This window comes from Manacus candei, unplaced genomic scaffold, assembly GCF_025592945.1.
Source record: "Manacus candei isolate 608988 ecotype Guabito, Panama unplaced genomic scaffold, ASM2559294v1 h1tg000088l, whole genome shotgun sequence".
Lineage (NCBI taxonomy): Eukaryota > Metazoa > Chordata > Aves > Passeriformes > Pipridae > Manacus > Manacus candei.
Window position 1 is genome coordinate 7,953,555 of NW_026138136.1, and position 16,792 is coordinate 7,970,346.

At 40.7% G+C, this 16,792-nt stretch overlaps 1 protein-coding gene across 4 annotated transcripts in view; it reads left to right on the forward strand.

Moving 5' to 3' along the window:
- The window catches only part of PTPN3 (protein tyrosine phosphatase non-receptor type 3), a 163,710-nt gene that overhangs the window by 29,766 nt on the left and 117,152 nt on the right, over positions 1-16,792 (forward strand). Inside the window, exon 1 of one of the 4 annotated variants that reach the window (XM_051812629.1) lies at positions 10,996-11,325. The exons of the other annotated variants lie outside the window; for them this stretch is intronic. The gene's annotated coding sequence lies outside the window, so the exon portion shown is untranslated. Of the gene's footprint in view, positions 1-10,995; positions 11,326-16,792 lie in introns of those variants that run through there. 4 annotated transcript variants of the gene reach the window in all.

Genomic DNA, 16,792 nt, shown 5'->3' on the forward strand with positions numbered 1-16,792 from the left:
GCAACGAAGTTCGTTCCTCTTATCTCTTTAGAAGTATGCATATGTGGCACAGAAGAGGGGAAATAGGAAAAAGAAATAGGTTACCATTTTTTTATCATTATTTTAAAGTTGCCTTTCACTTTTTCATGTGTGCAAAGAAAATCTCTTGAAGTGAGGAGACATACTTTTGCATATAAGCTCTCAGAAGCTTCTTATAGCAATAAATGGTCCTCCAAACCCACAAACCTTTTAGCAGACTATCTGAATTACTTTTTCACTTCATGCAAATTGTGGTTGAAATTAGAAATGACCCTCAGAGACAGCACTGCGAATGATAGGAAGAACATACAGTGTCTGGGTTTATGTTTCTGAAGGACCTTGTAAAATTCTTCACTTCCTTGCCTGTAGTGTTTTGGTGGCCAGCAGAGCAGGGGTCATTTTGTTTGTTTTACCTCTCTCATGTCTTTGTTTTGCCAGACATGTGTCTGTAAGACACATCACAGTTCTTTAAAAACAAATTGTGTCATCTAGTAAAAAAATCACTGTAAAAGCATTGTGTCAAAGGCTATTTCTGTTCCCAGCTGTTAAAATCCTAACACAACTTTGCTATTTTCTTTGCCTTTAGAAAGCTGCTGATCTTATATTAGCAAGTGAGCCAAACTTTACAATTGGAGCAGCTTATGAAATACAGTGAAATCAATAGTAACAGTGTTTAAATAAATATTGTGAAAAGAAATGTTACTATTTATGCATCAGGAAAGGTCACAGGCTATAGAAAGTAATGAATGCATTTATCTGAACCACTGTATCATAGTCAAACTGAAAGGTCTCTGATCAGTGAGTCATCCCTTTGCAAATGTTTCTTTTTTATATCACCTATAATTGAAATTTCTTGTGTGGACTGTGCCTTTGTTGTCAGTGTGTGAGTCGCTGAGGCATGGCTGTATGAGCCCCATCATATAGCTCTCAATCCTCTTTAATTCAAGTGGAGCCTTGTTTGATGATAAAACTATTGCAGCAGGGAACTATATTTAAAACCCAGTGACTCATTCATCTTATGCCTTTTTTTGGAGTCATTAGTGGGTCATATAACTGTATATATTTCATTCAAATTCCCATTATAATTGTCACTATTTTGCTCCATCTAATTCTCTTACCAGAACAGAAGTCTCTAAACCCACTGTAAGCAACCACCACCCCTCCACCCCTATTTTATTTTGTGGTCTGTTCTTTGACAGTTTTTTGACAGAGTCTAATCTGAAATTTCCAGATTAGCAGCATACCACATTACAGCAGTATTTGGCGTGTGCTACTTGGAGCTATTGACTCATAAAGAAAGGTTTGAAGGAAAAACATCAGGAATCCTACTGTTCTATTGTAGTGAAACAACTGAATTTTTAATTGCATAAAGGCCATATAGCCTACTCTTATCAGCTTAGTTTGTTTCTTTCTGTACTTAAAATAGTCTTTCAGCAGTTAGAAAATTTCAAAAATTCTTTTGCTTTGCCATTTCCATCCAGCAAAGTAGTTGTTATCTTTTTTACTTTTCACTTTTGAATAGATATGAAAACTTAAAATATGTTCAATAACAAACACATCAGTTTATACAGAATCTTATCACACCAAAACATCTTTATGGACAAGCATCAGCAATGAGATCAGCTCTGCTTTGAAAATAGTTTTTGTTAGCTATCAGACTTTACAGAGTGATGTTACCAGTGGAAGGGTTTGTGATTATGTCATCTTTGTAGTTTGAGAATCAAAAAAATCCCACATGAAGTCGAAGGCAGTAAAGGAAGAACATGTGATGGTGTTATACATATGTTTATTTATACAAAAGGTAGTTAACCAAAAATACACAAACTGCTGACATAAGCAAACTATCTCCACACAGGATCCACATGCATTGTAAACTGCAGATCCAGTGGAACTAGGTGCCCAGTGGCATCCAAAATCCTTTTTTTTTCTACACTTCCTAATAAAAATGGCAAAATATCTCTACATAATCCTTTAAAAATCATCATGTCCTTACCCACCATCCTGAGGATTTCAGAGCCATTAGATGCCACTGTTACCACATGTTTAATCTAGAAATACTGGCATTCATTCTTTATTAGGAAAGTAGGAGATAATGATTAGACTTCTTATTCTAACTAAAGCAACTCCAAAGATTACATAGGCATCTGGTCACTCCCACTCTGTTTTGAATAATTAGGAATTGAGTCCACCTGATGAAGTGCTGGATCCTAGATAATAAATTTTGTTCCTGTTTATTCTGGAAAGGAATGAATAAATCCAAGTATCTAAAATCACACCTAAGTGTCTATTTTGCTATTTCTGCCTTGCACAAACACTAGGTTCACTGCAAATTCTGTTACAAGGTGTTTCAGGAAGAGGAAAACCAAATGCCATTGTCTGTGTAGCTTTGTGCTGACTCAAAGTCTGACTTTTGAGAAATCATGTTGAACCTGAGAAAAGATTTTGCAACAAAGAGGAAAACAATCGGGAGGTTATGTTTCTTCTCAAAACTGGCTAATATTTTAGAAGGGTTCAATAACCACCCAAAAGATAGCTCTGTGACAAGGAATATATAATATTCCAATGTTAAGTGGGACCCTGAAGTTGAGGACTTTGCCAAGAGGGCAGAATTATAAATCTGTGAATTAACACCTTTCAATTGATCTCTTTCAATTCTTCTCTGTCCATGTGTACAATCCACAGGATGATGACAGCCCTTTCAGAGCTTCAGATCGTTTCTCACAAGAGTTAGGATAAGTATGAACAAGGTCAGATGTAACATGGGTGTTACATGTCTCACGTTTAAATCCACTCCAAGTCCCACTGGAGTAGATTTAAAACTCTCATGTTATAATCCTTAGTGTTTATCAGACAGCAAATTAGAGACTTCAGAGGCATGTGGTTTTGACAATGCACAACGTATGTCCCTTGAGCTGCGCTCCTGCAGACACATTCGCACTAACAGGGCTGTGAAACCACAGCTAGGGTAATACCCAGTCCTGATTAGAATCCAGAAATAAGGGGCATAAATCCTACCTACATTCAAGACCACACTTGTGGAAACAGATCCCAAGTGAATAGAGGTGCCTCTGGAGCATCTGAGGCAGAGATGTAAGATTTAACAGGTACCTGTATAGGGAGTACTTCCAACCACTAACACTGGCATCTCTCTGCTGAAGATGTTGACAAGCACTCCCAATTCAGTGTGTTGGCAGTTCTCCAACACAACACGAGCTGGAAAACTTTCCTTGCATACTCCGTCGAAGTAGCCTGAGAGCTGCATGTAGGATTTTGTTCCGGAGCTGGGCATCTGTAAGTTCAATGCTACAACATTCAGCTTCTAAGTCCTCTGATATACACTGCTTTTTGTGCATGTCATAACAAAAAACACCAGACATATCTGACATGTTTGGAGGGCTCATAAGAAAAAAAACTTTTCAGCTTTACATCCTAAATACCTGGAGGACAAGACCTCATAGTTACTCAAGTTACTGAAAGTTCGCACTTAAATTTAGAACTTTTTCTCATCCCTCCAAAAAAGGGTCTCATTAGTATTTTCCCTGTATAGATTTTTAAAACATCAGTTGGAAATCAATTAGTCTAGTCAAGCTGTTGCCTTCCCCAGACTCCAGACCTAATTCTTTATGTCATCCACCCTTAGGTACATTATAACACTGTGTGCTACTGGACTGAATTGTGCTGAATACAAAAATGCTGAGGCATTTGCACATTTCATTAAGAACCTCTGAATAGAAGTATAGTTGAGGTTTTTTGGGGTTTTCTTGCATTGATGGTAACCTTTAGAAAAAAACCCCCTGTTCTATTACTGATGTCCTGAAACATAGTTTCCTTGTCAGGGGGTGGGGAGTGGGTGGGAAGAGGGACCTATTTTTTCGTGGTGGGTTTTTTTTTCAATTTTTGAAAGCGTTAATGAACACCACTGTATGATATCACAGGCAAAAGGGAAGGCTATTTGTTCTGTTCATATAGGATGCCAAATAACATGGAAGCACTATTGTTATTAATTGGTCTGTATGCCATCTGTTGGAAGGTGCTCTTGATTTTCACAATGGTCACTGCAATCAGCAGCAATGCAGCAAGAACAGTTACTCAGTTAAACACTCTGGGCAGAAATGGTTCACAAAAAACCAGTTAGTGCAGAGTTGTTCTACCTTTTTTTCTTAAAGTCTGATTTTTTTCTTAAAGTCAGCATACAATAGATGTGCATGTAGTAACAAATGAGGAGATTGATTCAGCCCCTCTTAAATGGAGTGATTTTACAGGATGTCAAGCAGTGGCAAGACACGGTGATCTGATGGCAGTCAGATATGGTATACACTGCAATGTAAATCAGAACAGTAAAATAAGCTTTAGGAGTTTTTTTTTTTCCTTTAGGGGACATATCAAGTCTCATGATTAAGGCTTGTTGTTTGTCTGCTAAATTCAGAGCAGTACTTCTCAAGGAACCAGGACGGTGACATGTTAAATTTAAAGACTTTTATTCCAGTTTGTTCATATGCATGTGAATCAAGAAAACAAAAAAGAGAAGGCACTTAATACAAAAGACTAATAATAATGTATTGCAGCATATGATATATTGAATTGACTTAAATATCGCACTTTTCAAGAGTGTAAATAGTGCTATTTTATTTATTTTGGCCTGCAGCACAGTGTCTGTTCTAAAGCTTGTATGCTCGCCCCTCACTTTAAAGTTGAGCTGGTGCTTCACTTTAAAGCTGACACAACTAGTACAAAATTAAAATGGACAGCCTGATCAACAACATTCCCCACCCACATCATGCAAATCAATCAACCAGAACGACAAGAAAAGTGCCCAACACTCCCTGAAGGCTCAATTCCATATCTTTTAAGCTTCAATTAAAGCAGCTTTCTTCAATGCTCCATTTCAAATTCAAATGACACAGAACTTAAAATGGACTCCTGTTATACTTCAGGGAGTGGTAATTTTGAAAGAAACAAAATACGTTTTACAGAAAATTAACATAGTGCCATGTTGTTTTTCCTATGCAGCTATATTAAATATATGTACTGGGTTGATTTAAATAAGATCCATTTAAATATGCTTTTCATGGTTAATTGCTAAATGTAAAATATTTGCAAATTTTAGACAAAACAAAAATTATTTGACACTTCTTTCCTATGAATCATACTTTTTAGAATAAAAAAGATATATCCTGGAGTGGGGAAATACTGTTATAGGTGAATGCAAGAAAATATTTGAGTTATAAAAAAATTTCTCCCTCTTTCATAATTTACAATAATTATATATTATTAATAAGAGGAAATCACTGAGCAGCCATAAGGAGAGGTAAAGGAAGACCAAACCAAAATGATAATTTGAGATGTGTATTTGTCAGCGACAGAAAGGCCAATATTCATGTAAATATATATTCACCCTACTGAATAGATCAGATAACCAAACAGGTATAAAAATGATTACTTGATTTTTTATACATGTACATATAGAGTAATTTCCCAGCAACATATGTTAATGTACTGATGTTTAAATGGCTAAGTTGATTGTATTTTCACTGTTTCCCTTAGAAATACATTTTTACACTCTGGTACAACTTTCACTGTTTAAGATTAAGTGCAATATTGTAGGTACATCCTCAGAGTCAATTTTTTCCTTCACCATTCCACTCTGTTTAACCAATATTTCGTGATACATATTTCACAAATCACCACATAACACGACTTGCTTCATACATGCTTGTAAGTAAATGTAGGCACTTTTGAAAATGTCAGCCAAAGTGTGGGAGGAAGATAATATCCGTGGAGACTGTGCAAGCACATAAATTACTTTGGCCAGACAAGTTACTGTCTAACTGCTGGGAACGTTCACTGTCTGTGTATTCACACTCCCAGTACGTACTCACATAAACTGGTGTTTTGTGATAATGAGAACATACTTTAAGACACTTAGAATTTTTTGGAAAGGTCATTGTTGGTTTATGTTTTTAAACATAAGGATGGTTGTCAGAACTTTAGTGTCTCTGGAAGTGGAGAGAAGCCTACTTTGTGCTCGCATATGCAGATCTATCTATAAGGCAGAGTGACCTCAATGTCTAGAGCTCAGATTGCCAAACATTTTTCTTATAGAGATGCAGCTTGAGTTACAATTGTGCCAGAATTTAATTATTTAGGATGAAATGTCCCATCCTGAGTTTCTGCTTCAAGCTGATATGATCATAATTTAGTCTTTTCAAGAAGAGAAAGAATTACTAACTAAAACCAATCACACAAACTACCTATTTGTAACTATCTATTGAGAAGCTGTAGCATGTCCGTGTTCTGACAGCAAGGAGTCTTTTGCTAACATGAAGGAATTCCTCTTAAATCTGGCTGATTAATTTCTGAAAATCTGTGTGCATGCATATATATATATATATATTTATATATATATATATATACACACATACACACACACATATTTCATAGAATCATAGAATGGTTTGGGTTGGAAGGAAACTTAAAGATCATCTACTTTAAACCTTTCTACCAGGGACAGGGACACCTTCCACTAGACCAGGTGGCTCAGAGCTCCATTGAACTTGGCCTTGAATACTCTCAGGGATGGGGTATCAACAGATTCTCTGGGCAACCTGTTCCAAAGATTCACCACCCTCACAGTAAAGAATTTTTTCCTAATGTTTAATCTTCCAGTTTGAAGCCATTCCCTTCTGTCCTGTCACTACATACTCTTGAGTAAATAGTCTCTCTCTCTATCTGTTTTGCAGGCTCCCTTTAAGTGCTGGAAGGCCACAATTTGGTCACCTCAAAGCCTTCTCTTTTTCAGGTTGAACAAACCCAATTCTCTCAGCCTTTTCTCACAGGAGAGAGGTTCCATTCCTATAATCAACTCGGTGGCCCTCCTATAGACTTGTTCTAGCAGGTGGATGTATTTCATGTGCTGGGGACTCCAGAGCTGGATGCAGTACCCCAGGTGGGGTCTCACCAGAGCACAGCAGAGAGATAGAACCATCTCCCTTGAGCTGCTGGCCACACTGCTTTTGGTATTTACTCAGTAGAGGCTTACTGGTCTTGACAACAGAAGCCTAAAGCATTTGCCTTCCACAGGTCATAGAGGCTATGGACATGGACTGATAAGAGGCCTCAAGAAGTCTTTTTCTTTATTCCTCTCTAGTCCTTTGATAGAGGATATTTACTTAAGCTGCACTTAACATGTAGTAAAAGAGGTTCTGCCATTTGCCTAGATAGCTTGGTTTACACCTGAAAGATTTGTTCTATCATATAACTGTAGTCTTTTCTTCGAAAGAAGCATTTTGCACTTGATCGCAGCCACGGGGGATAACGTACCTGACTAAAGACAGTTGACTTGTTCCCATACCCAGTCTGTTCAAATCTTTAAATTTTCCCCATTAGAGTTGTTTGCTAAAGCAGTTATTCATATTTTCTTCTTTTAGGTTGTCCAAAACTGAATACCAAGTTTAACAGAATCATTTTATACCTCTCTTAAAACATGTTCTGTGCTTTACCTCCACCTAAGTCACAGTCCAGCAGTGATCAAGATGTTTTCCTACTAATCTTTCCCTGGCTACTAACACTGAGAAAAGAAAACCAGTCTAAACTGTGAAATCAGACTGTGGTTTCATGAACTTGCTAATGGGGAGCATAAGCCAGCTATGCTACTCGGATAAGCAGCCTTCTCTTTTCCCTCAGTTTTTCGCAGTGGCACACTTTCCCTCGTACACTACAAGTTAACCTAACTGTAGAACTTATCTATGTTAAAAGTAACACTACCCATAGGTTTTTTCCTCATCTAGTTTTAATCAGTATCTGATCCCTGGCTAGGCAGCTGCACAAACTGCTCTCAAAGATGTTTGTTACTGCAACAGCACTTCTGGGTGATGCTGAGGAAGTCACTCCAGCAGGACTTCTTCCCTCTGATCAGTAACTGAGAACTCTCCTTTTCAGAGTAAACTGAGCAGAGGTTCAGGTTGTGATTTTTTTTTTTTTTTAATTCACATCAGAGATGTGAATAAACACACTCAGGAACTTAGTTGAAAAACTGTGTCCTAGATGCCTTCAGCTGGATACTCAGCAGGACAAGAGTAGCTATCCGGTCTGTAGGTGTTCACATGTGCAGTGAAAAGTAAAGGCATCTGTTCAGACAAGTAGTGAATGGCAGACAATCCTGCAAAAAAAGTGTGTGTTTATGTCATTACAGAAAATAATAATACTCAGCCACAAAAGGGGAAAATAACAGACACAACCTTTATCCTGTTATTTTTTGGGGGGTTAGTTAGGGTTTTTTTCAGAGGGGAATTGTCTTTTTTCTTTTTAACCTAAGGATGTTATTCTCATTGAATTAGTATTTTGTCCACATTTTTGATAGTGTGATAGAGAAATGACTGGCAGGAAATGAATTCATATTTATCTAATTTAGCACAACTTTAAGAAGCTGGTGATTTATAGGAACATTCGCATACAGACGTGTTTGTTATTACCTGGTATCACATTTGGAGGGACAGACCATCTATTGGTGAGAGAAATGCACCAGTGCTCCTATAGTATCCTGTGTGTGGCAATCATAGGTATTTTTCTTCCCTGCTCTTAATCACTATAGGCTTCTGCGCCTGTCCATAAAATCAAGGAATTTGGGAAAGTGCTTTCCAAGAACAGGATTTCAGAGTTGAAAGTAATTGTGTGCAACAGAAAGCTGTGGTTTGTTTCCATTAAATCTGTAACTCCCAGTCAAAAGTGGGGGATACTCTTCTTCACTGGTATGACTAATAGTACTTGATACAGTAGGGAATAGTTTTAACATATGTGAAGATTGGGATTATGCATTTCCTTCAAGATTCATCAGTTGAATTTCTGATGTTTGTAGTGAAAGGGTTGCCTGCTGCACAGATTTGGTCCTACTGGAAATATAGGAATTGTACAACTAAATCAAATGCCTAATCTCTCGTACTTCACTTGTAAAAGTCATCAGGCCCTAACTATAAGTAATAGGAAAAGATTGGCTATCACGCCTCTAAATTAATGCTCCTACAGAATTACATGTGAAGGGCAAGATGCAGTAACATTTAATATGAGGAGCAGCACCTTGGCCCTTGGCCATGGGTTAACTTTGTGTATCTGTTACAATGCATGTTTTACTGCATTCCCTCTAAAGGAAGAAGTGACGACTATTGCTTACAAAGTATTTTGTTTTGAAAATGTAGAGTATCAGTTTAAAGAAAGTTAAACTTCATTCCATGGTATACAAAGCGTTATATAACTCTAATCCTCAGTTATTAAGTAGGAGAGGTTCTGGTGGAAACACACTGACCTAATGGGCTCTTTCAGGATGGCAGTGGCAGTGCTTTTGTACAAACTCTTACCATTCCAGAGTTAAATAAGCTCACGCTCTGGAGGAATGTTACAGAATTAATGAGTGAACTTATTCTCACTTTGAGTCTCAGAAACAGTTAATTAGAATGAAGACTGTCAACTTTTAATATTTCATTAAGATTTAAGTGTGCAGAAGATGAAGTCTGTGTACCTTTAATAAATGAAGATTAGATTATTAGATGGCTCCCTCAAACTAGTCTTTGGGATAAATAGTTTTCCAGGGTAGATATTAATGAACGCGAGCATAAGATAGAACTGTCCAGATAAACCTGAAGGAAATCAGCTGTCCTGAGCAGCAGTGTGCATTGTCCCTGGTGGAAAAACATGTGACATAGCTATGCTTCTCCCAGTACTCAAATTTAGATAGGCAGTACTGTATAGACATGCACAAACTGGCTTCCGTTCTCCCGTCTTCACTAGAGCTGCTGCCTTCAAGTTACTTTCCCTAAACTAGTCAACAACATGGCATACAGAGGAATGGCTCACTACAGGAGCAGTAAAGATCAAGTAGATGGCAAGAGCTAAGATGGATTTTGGAAAGCCCCATCTTCACTGCAGGCATATTTATACTATTTAATGTAGTACTTAGGGAAAGAGGTCCCTAAATTAAGGTTGAACAGGTAATTTGGAAATTGAATCAACAGAGCCATCCCAAGGAATGGTCTGACATGCTTTTCTCTGCCTTATCTCTGTGGGTTTTGTTCTGAATCTGTGTCTCTTGCAGGGAGCTCTCCCTGCTCCCATCCCTGCGTTTGTGTTAACAGAGAAGACTGAGGGCAGGGACCAAAACAGATCAGGAAAACACCACCTAAGCCTCACACAGGTTTGGAGAGTTTTTCTGTATACTTTTACCCAGACTGTTTCATTGGTCCAATTTACAGTCGCATTAGCGCAACTGCGCCATAAGGCTAGGAACAAGCATCTGGAAATGCCTTTAACCGGCTTTGCCGCTGAAGAAAGCATTGCTTGGCCATTGAGGTATCCTGCTTCAGCTAATTAGCTCTGCTGAAAGGTTCAGCTAATTAGCATGGGTGTAGAGTTGCTCTGACACAGTTACTCCGCTTGCAAGACCTGACCTAATCCCGCCGCACGGCGCTGAAGCACTAGTGCCCTGTGAGGAGTAGGGAAGCGAGAAGGAAGCGGGAGGCACGACGAGCATCCCCATGCCTTGAGGACCTCAGCCTCGGCCTCGCCGGCGGCCAGACCTGCCCAGCTCCCTTCAAGAGGAGCGAGCGGGCGGGTTGTGCCATAAATTGCTGGCTGTGGTGACACTTGGCATCTCTCTGTGTCGGCCCCGTTATTAAGCCCGACCATAGCACGATTGGACACCGCTTCTTCGTTCCCTCTCAGGGTCCGTCAGGCGTCAGGCTGTGCCAAGCTCGTGCCAGCCTCTGGAGCCGGGCACAACAACTCCTCGTGCCCCGCTGCCAGCGGGCACAGCCCAGGAGTAGCTGCGGGCAGGGACCCGGGCGGGACCGGGTCCGCCACGGCCGTGCGGGGACAGGTGGCCGCGGGGCGGGAAAGGGGGTGAGGGAACAGCCCCCAGCCCCGCCGTCCGGGGGAACCCCGCTCCCGTTCTCCCTCACGGAAGCGGCGGAAAGAGCCGAAGGCGTCCGAGCGGAGCCGAAGCGGGGAGCAGCGCCGGGGGCACGGACGGCGGCGGGGCCCGGCCGGTCGCTCCCTCCGCGAGGGGGCGAGCGCGGGCGGGCGGGCGCGCTCCCCGCCGCCCCTCCTCGCCCCACCCCGCCCCGCCGCGCCCCGCCCGCCCAGCTCAGGCGCAGGAGCTAGAGCCAGCGGCGGGAGTGGGATCGGGTTCGGCTCTGTGGTCCCGGGCTCCACACCTGCTCTCCTCGGTCCGCACGGTGGCGGCGGCCGCGACGGCCGTGACGGCCTTCTGCGCCCCCTGGGGCAGCGGGGCGGCGGCGGCGGCGCGGGGCGGCGCGGCAGGTACCGGGCTGGGCGGCGGCAGCAGCGGCGCGGGGCACGGGGAAAAGTTGGCGCCGCCGGGGCGCCTCGGGGAGGCGGGGGCGGTGGTGCCGCCGGGGCCGCCCCCGCGCCTCTCTCCTCCTCTCGCTCCTCGGCCGGGCGGGCAGCTGGCCCCGCGGTGGTGCCTGGCTGCCCGCCGGTCCCGCGGGAGAGCGGGGGCGAGCGCAGCTCCCGGCGGCTGGCGGGGCTGGGGCGGGGGAAAGCGAGCGGGAAGGTGCGCGGCGGTGCCGGGCTGGGTGTCAGCCTGTAGCGCGCCGTGCCGTGCCGGCCCCTCGGGGCGCGGCGCTGCTCCGCTCCGCGTTGTCCCTCCGTGTTCTGTTTCCCTGGCGCGCTGCGCGTCGGGCACCGTCGGGCCTCGAGGGAGGGGAGGGGGAAGGTTCTGTCCCGTCCCCGTTGAACCCTGCGCTTGCTTTTGCTGACTGCTACTGTAGGGCGATTTCAGCTCCTTCCCTCAGACAACCTTTTTTTCCCTGCAAATCGTTGTCGGAGCACCTGGCTTGAGAGTTTTTTCGAGCCCGTCCGAGCACCGAGTGCCTCGGGCGGGTTTCGGAGAGGAGCGCTGCGGGCGCAGAGCGCCCCTGCCCGTGCCTGGACGGACAGGGTGTGCCAAGAGACCAGAAGCCAATAGCTTGGAGCTAACTAGTCTGTGGTACTGTATCAGCAGCTGCCTCACCACAAAGGCTGCCGGGGCTCCACAGCGGTTACTTTTCAGCACTTTGGGTGCTTGGTGGAGATACACTGGAGATTTTTGTATCTGTAATAGATCTAAGTTATATATAATCTATCCATATATGTGAAGTGTGACTATTAGTTGCCTCATCGATGGTGTGGAACAGATGCAGTAGCCGTAAAATATGATACTTCTTTTAATATAAAATTCCCATTCATCTTGCCGCGTTTCCCGTTTCCTTTCTTGACTGAGCCTATCTGAAGTAATTAGTCAGTCTCTCCTTCTGTTTCTCCTTGCTTTCCTTTCTTTCAAAGATACAGTTGGGAATTTTTTGTTTTCCCTCCTAGGATCGTTGCTTCCCTTGTGGCTTTACAGCCTGTCACACAAATTGCTACTGCTGTAATACCTCTGTAACAGAAATCAGAACAATTTAGTGCCTTGATACTATTAAATATTTGTACTGCTACTTTGATAATCCAAAGCTGAGTTTTTAGTAGAAATATAGAGTAATGTTTGCTGAAGCACTAATTTTGCATAACATTGCATTGAAAGATTATTTATATAAAGGGCATTTAGATGTCTGGAATACCTACCTAGCTTTGGAGAGGAGCTGCACTTTCACTTCTTTTTTTGTCTCAATTTATCTGAAACTAATCTGTACAAGAAACAAATTGTCCCTATTACCTGGACAAGTTTGATCATGAGGGAAACCGTTAGCAAACAGGACTGTGGGGAAGAAAGGTCTGCTTAATTACCATAGCTGGATAAACTTGCTAATGAAATACAAATGCTAAATTTTTATGATGCTGACATTCTTTGGTAATGTCTTGTGGCAAAAATGTCTTGTTAGGTTGGTGACGAATACAGAGTACCTTTTTGTTTTCTAGTTCATAAGAAAAAATATCATATTCCACATAGTTCTAAGGACACTTAACAGAACAGCTCATTTGAAGAACCAACTTGTGATAAGACTGATTTTGTTTCATTAAACACTCTAATATTGCTGGCACTAGAGTCCTGGAAGAACTCTTAACACTTGTCATCTCTCTTGTGATTTAATAAGCATTTCTAATGTGTCCATGATCTTTTTTTTTTTTGTGCATTCTTAGACTGGGATGGTTAGTTCATGATTTCAGAACATAGGTTTGGGTAATATTGCAGTGACATGTTTTACTGTACAATACTTAGCTCTGTACCTCCATGCTTCCAAAATACTAGTAGTACAAAGTAAGGTACTAATAAAACTATAGTTACCTTTCTGGATATGCTATTAAATTATAAAACTCCATGATTGTTTCTTAATTATCAATTTGTATTATTGATGTAGTCTTAATACGGTAGGTAATAACAATGAAGCTAGTGGTAGTAACATCACCTTCTTGCATATGTTTATGACTTATCACATGATAAATCCTGTTTTTACCCAATCTTTAAATTGAATTTCATTCAATCTGAGTCTAAAATATAAACTAATTTCTAAAGATCTTGGGTGGACTTTTTTAATAGTAGTATTGTAGCAGAGATGGTTTTCCATACTTTTCTAAGCTTTGACCTACTTTTTGTACTGGTGGATAAAGGATAGCTTTACATAGACACTGAGAGAGTAACCTTACATAGGCACAACACCAAAAGTGTTGTGCACAGAAGTCATTAATGTTAAATTCTCCAAGGTGGACTAAATGCAGGTACAGTGAGCAGTTCTTCTATTTTGTCACTTTGTGTGTTCACCAGTAATATTTGTCATGCTGGCATGACAAATAGGGATAATTGTTCATTGAAAATCAATCAGTTAAAAGTAAACTGTAGTTAATTGGTGATGAGGACCATAGTTACCAATTGCATTGTCTTAGATATGGCAAATGTTCATTGTAAGTTCTATAGAAACTTTGTGGTGTGGGTTTGATTTTGGTTGGGGTTTTTTTGTTCATTTTTTGAATGAAAATCACGTTCCATAAGCTTCACAACTGAACCTGAGAACTGGTTTCTGTCAGAGCCAACACTGTACGGTCATCTACTGAAAAGTTTTCACTAAAGTGGAGAAGTGCGAGAGCAACATTTTTCAGTTGTTTCCCCAAAACCATAGTATGAGTATACTAAGCAAAATTATTTATTTCACTTTCTCCTTGTATTAGTTTGTGTTAGTCTGTAGTATTTGTTTCTCTTATCTTCTGGCTACCTATGTGTAGCAGTGCAATGTATATTTTTTTCCTATGGTATTGAGTGCATGACGTTAGTCAGGAAGAGGGATTTGGCACAGCATTGATGAGCACCCATAGCTCTGATGCTTGAGCTCCCAGAGAGTTGGGTACCTTGGGCTAGAGCATGAGATGACTCACTTGAATAGAAATCAGTCAACAAGTAATTCCAGGCTAGGGAAGTGTCAGTATCAGCTAAAAACTCTGCCTGCATTTTTGTTTTGGTGTTGCATTCTTTTCACGAGCTATAGTGTTTTCTTGTTATCAAGGCCTAAAAATCAGAAGTGTATGGTCTTATCTCACAACAACTGTGAATTAATGGGATGTAAACTATTCTTCTGTCAAGGTGTTTACTAAGGGGAAAGAGCAGGCACACAGGCAGTTGGAGTAGAGTAACAAATGTGCTGCAAGTTTCATCCTGACTTACCTTCGGATAATTTATTCTAATCTCCCCATGCCCTAAGATAATATTGCCTTCAATCAGCATCTGCTGAACCTCACCGAGTTCTTATTTCTATTATTAGCATTGTAATATGAAACTTAGTCACGTGTCCAGTGTGGGACTTTGTGTTCCTTGTCCTTCTTCTTTTCATATCCCTGCAAAGAAAATGCTTCATGAAATGCTGTGAAATCAGATAATATAGAAAACGCTCTCTAGTAGATTGCTTTATAAGGCTTTTCTTGGTCCTAATTTTTCTTCCTATTGAGAAACTACATTCACAATCTTGAAAAGCCTTCTCCCTAAGGAAAACACTGATACTTCTGTATATAATTTATTTTCTTGAGCTGTGCTGAAATCACTGTGATGCTGAAGTCTGGTCATGCTTGTCTGCTAGATTTTGGTTTACATTTCTAAACTTGAGTAACAGCAACAAAAGTTTCCCATCTTCTGGGCCAGGAAGAATCAAGAGACTTCAAAACCTTGTAGGTTCTTGGTGCATTGCTGTACTGTTGTTCATCTGGTGAGTCCCACACGCTCTTGGCTTGTACGTTAGAGCTGTGCAAACAAAATATGGACTCTGGGCATACATTTGGAATACAGATAATCCATCTGATACTCCTCAGCAAGATGTGAAGTATTTTTTAATCAGTTTTCAGGAAAAAATTGTAGAAGATACAAGCAGAAATGTATCTGCCTTTTCACTGATCTTAGAGTTCCTCTGGTTTTGACTGGCACACTTCCATGGTTCTAGGGCCTTCTTGTCTCACATCGTCTTACTATCTCATCTCAGCATGTGTCTTCATCCAATAACAACACCTCTCCTTTTAATAAATGTAGTTCTTCTTTCCAAGAATCTTCACCATTGGTTTAACAGGAGAGTATATCACTGCATAAGGGATGTGATGGATCTCTGCAGGCTGGAGGCCCCTTTGTCTGAACCAGCACATTATCCTAATTGCCTTTTTAAAAATGAAAATCATTAGGAATGGGCTAATCTGATGGGTTTCTCTGACTAGATTCCCTCTGTTCAACTTTTGCAAATGTCTGTGCAATATGAAGATTACAGAACATTACACAAGTAAAGCAGTTCTACAAACAAAACAGAAATCACAGAAACAGTGAAGCTTGCACATGCTACAGGCCTATGTTAATCTGCCATATTGGCTGTAATTTTATCACTTCCCTCTCTTGGCAAGTTTAGGTTTGATACAAGCACAGCAACACATGTTAAGGAGAGAGAGAGGGAGTGTCCCAAGCTTTGAATTATAACTAAAAACCCTGCTGAGGAAACTGTGTTTGTCAGAATTCGGAATTGAGAGTAGCTTTTCAAGATAAGTGATCTTACTCTGTTTTCTAGCAGAAGGCATGTGGGGCTTTCTGAAAGGTGGTATTTTGCCAAAAGTGTAACAGGTACTTTTACTTGCATCACAGAGTAGAAATATAGCCAAGGTAATATGTCGCACGCTTGCTTGTATTGACCGATTCAATTAGTATGTTTCAAGAGATAATGTAGTAACCCTTGTAACAGCCACCTACTCTTTGTCAACAACTAGCTTTTATCTTACTGATTTGAACTAGTGGCCTGTGCACTCTGAAATTGGTTAGATAATTATTCTTAGTCAATACTGTATAGTATTAAGGTAGTAACTTTAAAGTCATAGGGTTCTCTTGTATTTGTTTTTAGAATTTTCCCACTAACCTTTACTGATGTTGCTCATAGAAATTCATGAAAAATGAAGCAAAAGCCAATCCTGAATTGAAACCTGTACATGTGTGTTATCACAGTGGGTGGTAAAATTTTACAGGGGATTCAAGAGGTTTTTCATTATTCAAGGTGAACATAAAATCAGTATGTTTTTAAATTATCTCCAAGAAGATGAAAACTGAATGTACAGAAAGTGATTTCAACTCTACTTTATCTTATATTGTAATGTAATATAAAACTAATTGTATACTCTTTCAGTTCACATAAGTTTTCAAACAGGCTAAAAGGCTTCATTTCTGAAATATTCAGGTGGACAAGACAAAATATGCCTCACTTATGTTTTCTGAAAGAGAAATAGTGGTAAAATTGATGTGAAATCATAAAATGCTTTGGCCTCTGTAGTTGGCAAATGCAGT